We start from the raw sequence: 9,088 nt of genomic DNA on the forward strand, positions 1-9,088 counted from the left end.
ACTCGTCAAACTCGTCAAACTCGTCAAACACGTCAAACTCGTCAAACTCGTCAAACACGTCAAACTCTCTTATTTGACGAATTTATCAAGTGCGGACCACGACAATGTTAATAAACACCTCGTATAACAAATTTGATACGTAAATAATAATCGGAGCTAACTGAATTTAACACCTTATTTTGTTTAGCAATGCATGTTCCCCCAAACGAAACCCTAATGTTCTATTACACTTTATGTTACACATTGGTCTAGGGTAGGATTTATCATTTTCTCACACGCTCTCCTCACAACAAAAACACGCTCAATACGTCATAATAGACCCTGTACACAACTTTGAACCATCGGAATGTCATTTTGACCACAGGTTGACCGCGTTGACTCGTCAAACTCGTCAAACACGTCAAACACGTCAAACTCGTCAAACTCGTCAAACTCTCTTATTTGACGAATTTATCAAGTGCGGACCACGACAATGTTAATAAACACCTCGTATAACAAATTTGATACGTAAATAATAATCGGAGCTAACTGAATTTAACACCTTATTTTGTTTAGCAATGCATGTTCCCCCAAACGAAACCCTAATGTTCTATTACACTTTATGTTACACATTGGTCTAGGGTAGGATTTATCATTTTCTCACACGCTCTCCTCACAACAAAAACACGCTCAATACGTCATAATAGACCCTGTACACAACTTTGAACCATCGGAATGTCATTTTGACCACAGGTTGACCGCGTTGACTCGTCAAACTCGTCAAACACGTCAAACACGTCAAACTCATCAAACTCGTCAAACTCTCTTATTTGACGAATTTATCAAGTGCGGACCACGACAATGTTAATAAACACCTCGTATAACAAATTTGATACGTAAATAATTATACGAGGTGTTTATTAACATTGTCGTGGTCCGCACTTGATAAATTCGTCAAATAAGAGAGTTTGACGAGTTTGACGAGTTTTGCAATTATTTTTTTTTCGGAGTCTTTTACAATCTTTTTCAACATATTTTTGAAGGATATTTTTTCTCCTTCTTCGTCTTCTCCTTCCTCTTCCTCTATTCTTTCTTCTCCTTCTTCTTCTCTTCCTCCTTCTACTTCTTCTTCTCGTTCTTCTTCTCTTTGTGTCTTTCTTTTCTCTTTCTTCTTTCTCTTCGTCCTACCACCAACATCGATCTCACGAATGTTCTCATAACAAATACTTGACGGGTTCAACCTCAATTGTTGCATCCAACTTTGCACCAACGGATGACTACTTTCATCCTCATGTATGTTAAAAAACATATGTTCCTCTTCCTCATGTAATTGAAGAACACTTCGAATACCCTGAGAACATTTTAACAGATTTGGTATCAGTGATCCGGATTATGGTCAAACTCGTCAAACTCGTCAAATGTCATCTATTATAACTAATGTAATCGATCTATACATACCTGTGAATCCACACCGATCTGTCTAATCGCATTTGCAAGTGTGACATAAAGGCCCGGTTGGATTTGCTTCTTACACATCCTAGGACATGTGGGATCGGCATCCTTCACATCTATATACCATCCATTGGCGCCTAAACTATTCACGCATTCAAAAGGAAGCAACTGCAATATACATACAAACTAATCAATCAAATACTCAATCACAATAAATAAAACAATGATAAAAAAGTAACTCACCATAAGAGGTATTACGAATCCAGGAAAGTGCCACTGAGCCCTCGGTGTAGAACTGCTTACATACAACTTCAGTATATGATCGATTGATCTTTCGAAAGTGTATCTCCCCCAAGGAAACCCTTCACAAAATTCCAGATTGTTGACCATGTCAACTGCATCATTTGGAATCACATCATTGTTCTTGATTCCATGGTCTAATACTCCACCTACAAACTCGTCAACCAGAAGAGTCAAACTCGTCAACCAGAAGAGTCAAACTCGTCAACCAGAAGAGTCAAACTCGTCAACCAGAAGAGTCAAACTCGTCAACCAGAAGAGTCAAACTCGTCAACCAGAAGAGTCAGGCACGCCATTCAGAACAAACCATAGCTGTTTCACTTCTCCTTCCAATTTTAGTGCCCGATGTAAGAGGACTGATGCCGGAACCATCTTCAATGTGTCCTTACATCTAAGATGGAAAATATGCCGAAACTGGGATTCTTTTTTGAAATATGTAAATTCTTCATCCGTCAAGACCTTTTTAAGAGATCTAACAGTCTGATATGGATAACATTTCGTCGTGATCTTAGGAGCCATATGAATGTCCTTAAAATCATACACAAAAGGTACCTGCAAAAACAAATTTAACACTCATTATCAAACACGTCAAACACGTCAAACTCGTCAAACTCGTCAAACTCGTCAAACTCGTCAAACTCCGACTTGTTTGACGAGTTTGAACATTTTCGAGACTCGAATAGTTTGACTTGTTTAACGGGTGCGCTAAGTTTAACTAATATCTAGCATGACCATTAATCTATGTTTTAGTGCATCCGACTGTCGACAATATCATCGTGACTCGATTTCTATCCGTCTTTTTCACAAAACACTGTTTTTCACCCAATCCGAAAACCCTATTTCGATAGTGACAATTTGTCATTCAAACCATAGTTTTTAAAATTTTTATTTCAAACCCTATTCTTAACGAAAACTTAATAGAAAATCTAAAACCGAATCTCAATGTATATCCGAAACCCTAAAAATTTTGATTTTTGCGGAGTTCAAAAACTATACCTGGAGGTCTTTGCAAATAGGGTTCGAAGAGGAGGCCGAAGATGATGAAGATGAAGCCATTCTTCGTACAAGTTTGACGAGTTTGACGAACTCGCACAGAAAGATCGTACAGAAAAATCACAGAGTGAAGAGAAAATGAAGAAGGGGAAGAAGAAACGATACTATGAAGTCTGTCGAAATGGGACAAAAAAAACTGTTTGGTTTTTCAAATTTTTTTGATTTAGTAACTTCCCAATTTTTGATCTTTCTCTTTCAGATGTTGACACGTGTATCATTTAAAAGGGGTAACGGTGTCTTTTCATTCTTTTCCAATTTTTTTTTGAAGGTTTTTTGTTTGAAGGGTATGTCATGTAAGTGAAATCGACATTTAAAGGTATTTTTGTAATATTCCCCTTTCAATCCCCTCATCTTCCGCAAACTTTACGACCCACGAGTCCCTTATTCAAAAAACAAAATCAAACCCTAGAAGATGGAAAAGCCGACGTGAGACGACAACCGTCTTGTGAATTTTCCCAGAGAGAAACAACAAAATAAAAATAAATAAAAAAGTGATGGGAGGAGCAAAATTCTCTTCACGAACCCTTTTCACCGCTAAATTATTTTTTTTTTCTCAATATTATCATCTTCTTCGCAATACGAATCCTCCACAACGAATTCTCCGTTTACTTTAGAAACTATTTTACAAAGAAGCTTCTGCTGTAAGTAACCAACGCAACGCAGTCGAAGAACCCGTCCTTCCCCTGAAGAAGAAGAAGACGGAGATGATTTCAAATCTCTATATATGTTGGCTATTCATTTTATTTATTCACACCACAGCCCCTAAAATTTCTAATGTTCTTTTAAACCCCTAGAATATTTCAATACGGCCCCCACAATTTAAAAATTTACAAATTTCTCCCTTAATACTAGAAATTGAAATGTGACGGCGAGTGATAAGTGGGTATCGGTTCGCATGTAGGTTTTGTTAATTGTTATTACATATAATTACTGCAAATAATAACAATACAAATATTCACATATATAGATATAGATATAGATATAGGATATTAGGATATGGATACAGTAAGTTTGCATATGAACAAGCTTTGTTGGCATGTGACATGAACTGGACCACATATGCAATGCTTATCAGCAACCAATCACCATTGAAGGAAAACGATGATTAAATTGATTATGTAGACAGCTTCACGTGGAAAAAAGATCATCAAAAATGATTTTTTTATGACTCGCTTATAGACTTGTAGTTGTAAAATAATTGGTGAGATAATAAATAACGAATAATCTACAATTCGAAATGTTGAAAAAGAAAAATTATGAATCTTCATACGTCATAAGAGTAAATCAAAATGCATATTAGAAAGGTTAGTTTGATTTGGATATACAAAAATATATGGGATTGAATAAGAGAAAAATATATTTGAATAAAGAAATATATAAAATAGTATTTAATATAATTTTTCAAAATTATATTAAACGAATTTAATATAAAATTTAATAGATATTAATTAAAAAAATATAAATTAAAAATAAGAAAAATAAAATCCCATGAAAATCAAATTGGTTGTTTACATGTATATACTCATCATATTGTGAAAAGAGGAATTAGGATTTTTATTTTATAGATAGTTACAAAACGATAAAGGAAAAAGAGAAAAAAAAAGTGTAATTTTGTGAGGTGTGGGACCAAAAATTGTAATTTTTTTGTTTTTTATTGTGTGGACAAAAGGTTGTATTCATATAACCCCACATTTTGGGGGTGGCTAGTAATGCCAAAAAAAAAAAAAAAAAAAAAAAAAAAGCTCATGTTAACATCAAATGTGCTGGGGCATGCACATGGCTTACTTGCAAATTTTCAATCCATTTCATAGCAAGAGATAATAAAAGATTAAAAGTGTAGTTTTCATGATATTAATTATGTCTTATTGATAGATATAACATCTACAAAAAAAATACACACATACATACATACATATATATATATATCCTAATATAAAGAAGACTTGTATAAATTTTTTTCTAAATTTCTAATTGACTGATTGTATTTATAATATTGATTGTATCTAATAGAAACAAAAAGATGATTTGAGTCATTAGATTCTACTTGTTAGAAATATAATCATTTGTTCACTTCGAAAAATAGTATGCAAATACTAGTAATATACTATAATTTATTTGATGTACAATCTTAACTTCTAAAATTGTTTTTTTTTATGAATTTACAAAGCAAATTTATAAAAAAATTTATGAATTAAGATTATGATTGGGAAAACTGAACTCGATATAACAATTATACATTTTCTCATAAATTTTATACATCTAACCAGGAGATGGTATTTCTACATTTTTTTTTACTCAAACTCTCATTTAAAAAAAAAAATCCTAAATCAACATTCGTATTATTAAATTAGTTGTATCACCATTTGTAAATATATCTTAAAAAACATATTATTGTAATTTGTTGAATAATCGCGTTGTTGTGTTGTTGATACATATATATAGACATCGAACACAAAAGAGAATCTAATGGGGATCGTGTGTGTTTGCCTACTTGATTTGGCCCTCATAAACCCACCTGTGACTTCATTACTCGACCATCATTTAGATAATTGGACCAATCGATTATCTAAATTCCAGAAATCATTGGATAATTTCCCAAATCTCTAGTCGTTTAAGTATTATTTAATAGAAAAATATTTACCCTAGATATTATGCCTAGAATATTCTATTGTATTTTGCTATATATTATGATATTCTTTCCATTATCAATAATAGAAATATATTTTCCCTATTATGGTATTAGAGGGCATTATATCAAAAATACCCTTAAAATGCTACTTCAACTTCAATACCTACCCTTGTGACCATGTGACCAATGTGACCGAAATATAGTGTGGTCACATATTGATCTCATTGTTCATAACGTTAAATTTATGATGTTTTAATCAAATGATTAGTAAGATATACAAGGTATGAACATAATGAATTAGTGTGATCATCATAAATTTAACGTTATAATCGATAAAAATCAAAATGTGACCATACTATATTTCGGTCACATTGGTCACATGTGACCAGGGTAGGTCTTGAAGTAGAAGTAGCATTTTAAGGGTATTTTTGATAATGCCCCTATTAGATCATGCGGAATTTCAATTTAGAAACAAGTTAAAAAACTAAAATAAGTATTAAGATTATTCATTAAAAAAATTCCTTATACTTAATCGTATAAAATTCTTCGTTTTAAAAAATCTTTGTATAAAAAATTCAACCAAAAAAAATTCTAATGTTCTTCATCCATTTAATTTAAAATTAATCGTATAAATTTAATAATGAATTTTAAAATTTAAGAAAAACCCAATACATATAGTTAATAACTAAAATTAAAGCTTGTTATTTTTTTAAAAAAAAATTGGATGAAAATCAACATAATTAAAATGTAACAAGTACCCAATTTGCAAGATGGTTCAGACAATCTAAGTAAACATTGTCACATCTTCCTATAGCATTATAGAGTGGGGGTCCAAATAAAGAAACCATCTCAATTCCAAACTTTATTATTATTATTATTATTATTATTATTATTATTATTATTATTATTATTATTATTATTATTATTATTATTATTATTATTATTATTATTATTATTATTATTATTATTATTATTATTATTATTATTATTATTATTATTATTATTATTATTATTATTATTATTATTATTATTATTATTATTATTATTATTATTATTATTATTACTACAAGGTCTCAGTCAACGAACCAACATAGGAATGAGTTAAGCTCTCCACCAAAAAAATAATAAATGTAAAAAAAAAAAAGTTGAGGTTTGTCTCATTCTTATCAACTTGTCTGCTGTTGTACGAATATTAAATTTGTTTCAATATTTCGTTTTCACCAATTTTGTTTTTTCAAAGAAAAAACAATTTACATAAAAAAATTGCATCCGAACATTATAATATTAAATATAACGTTTGTAGGTTAATATATTATTGACAAAAAAGTTAATTATAAAATATGTTAAAAAAAGTAGTAAAACATTAATAATTATATATTGGGGGTATCATATCAACATATTATATGTGTATCTATCTATATTGTGATTTGGGTTTGGGAGTGTGTTTCGTAATCGAATATTTTTTTTAATTTAAATTTGTTTTAGATATGATGATGAAGCACAAGCTCCCATCATGTTGGACCCTTTAACTCATGTCAACGACAGAAGTGAAAGTGGCAAAAAAACATATACCAAGTGGCAGTTTGACAGAATCTGCCACTTGGTATATGTTTTTTTGTCCCTTGGTCACATAACTTAATTATGGATTTATCCAAGTGGAAAGTTAAATCAAGTGCAATATGATGAGTTGAGTTATTAGAGAAAGTTTAAATTATTACGAAATTAACAAAATTTCAATCAAACGCTTCTATGGCAAACCACTGTTTTTTTTATATAGAGTGAACGTTTGGATCCGCTTTTGAAAAATCGAACCGTATCGAATCGAAAAATATGAAATTTTTTTATCTGAACTATCTAAAATTTTCAAACGGTATTAATTTTAAATAATTATATTCGTTTATTTCAGTTTTTATGTCGATAATAAATATGGTTTATTTAGTTAATATAAAATAATCCAACCATCCATATACATTTATTAGCCAAACTGAATTCAACTAAAAGTTAATTTATTATAATTTATCTATAAAAATAACTCAAAACTGATCCAAACCAAATAAAAATAAGGGGATATCGCCATAAAAACCCTGTAATTTTCATAGGTCAACGAAAAAACTCTATACTTTTTTGTTTACCAATTAAACCCTATACTTGGTATAATTAACCAATAAAACCCCAAACTTGTTAATAATTCACCGAAAACCCCCCGCGGCTGCCAACTCAAACAAAAATGATGATGTGGCAATGACTTGACTTCCAAGTTATGTACACATCATCAAAATTATGACACATCATCATTTCAAACAAAAATAAATTACATAATTTATTTAAATTAATTTATATACATACAAATTCACATATATATATTAAATATAAAATTACTTATAATTAATAAAACATACATATATATATATATATATTATAAATTACATTAAAAATAATATATATATATACATATTATTTGTTAATATATATTGTATATATATTATTTTTTATCTCATTGTTCATAACGTTAAATTTATGATGTTTTAATCAAATGATTAGTAAGATATACAAGGTATGAACATAATGAATTAGTGTGATCATCATAAATTTAACGTTATAATCGATAAAAATCAAAATGTGACCATACTATATTTCGGTCACATTGGTCACATGTGACCAGGGTAGGTCTTGAAGTAGAAGTAGCATTTTAAGGGTATTTTTGATAATGCCCCTATTAGAGCTTCGATTTTTGCTCTAATTTTTTTTTCTTCTCATCAACAATGTTGGTCGAATCTGAAAGCGAATATAAAGATGACAACGATATACTAAATTCAATAGTATCATCGCCTTGAGTATCATTTTAAATTTATTTTGCTCTTTTTTTCTTCTATTTTTTTCCGACGGCGGTGTTCATCACTGTCAACCCTAGTCGATGTGCTACTTTTTTTTTTCTCTAACGACGTTCGTTTTATCGATGTCAACCCTAACCGTTGTGAGCTCTTTAAACATGGCTTTTAGCCTCTTTCGATTGGAAAACTTCGATCGTCGATCCACGTATTTGCGTCGCGCTTTTGCCCCCATTATTTTTTCTTTTCTCCGGCCTAGCCGCTATATACACCGCAGTTTTTTTTGCGCTGCCGTTGTCGTGCAACCCAATTCACGCATACGCGTCGCACTTTCGTGTCATATCAGCCTCTGAAAATACAACTCTCAAACTCTTCAAACATTATCAAACAATACCAACTCAAGTCTGAACTATACCACCACATGGAAGATGATTCGTTTAATACGATCACAATTTCAATTTTCAGTTTTTATATAACAAGATTGAATTCATCATAGATGATTCATCTTGAGGGACATATAAGAAAATATTGTTATTAAAATATTATCATTGATATGATTATGATTTACGCTAGATATTATGCCTAGAATATTCTATTGTATTTTGCTATATATTATGATGTATTCTTCCCATTATCAATAATAGAAAAATATTTTCCCTATTATTATTTGTAACTTATTTTATCACAGATGTACATTAATAAAGTTGAATCTAAATCGCCATTTTTTTAAAATAAGGTTCATACAAAAAATAATCTTGAAGATATCATTCTTGTTTCTTTACACACTGCCGTGATATTATCTAAATGAACGGTAATATATATATATATATATATATATATATATATA

Source organism: Tarenaya hassleriana, unplaced genomic scaffold (assembly GCF_000463585.1).
Source record: "Tarenaya hassleriana unplaced genomic scaffold, ASM46358v1 Cleome9, whole genome shotgun sequence".
In the NCBI taxonomy this organism is placed as follows: Eukaryota; Viridiplantae; Streptophyta; class Magnoliopsida; order Brassicales; family Cleomaceae; genus Tarenaya; species Tarenaya hassleriana.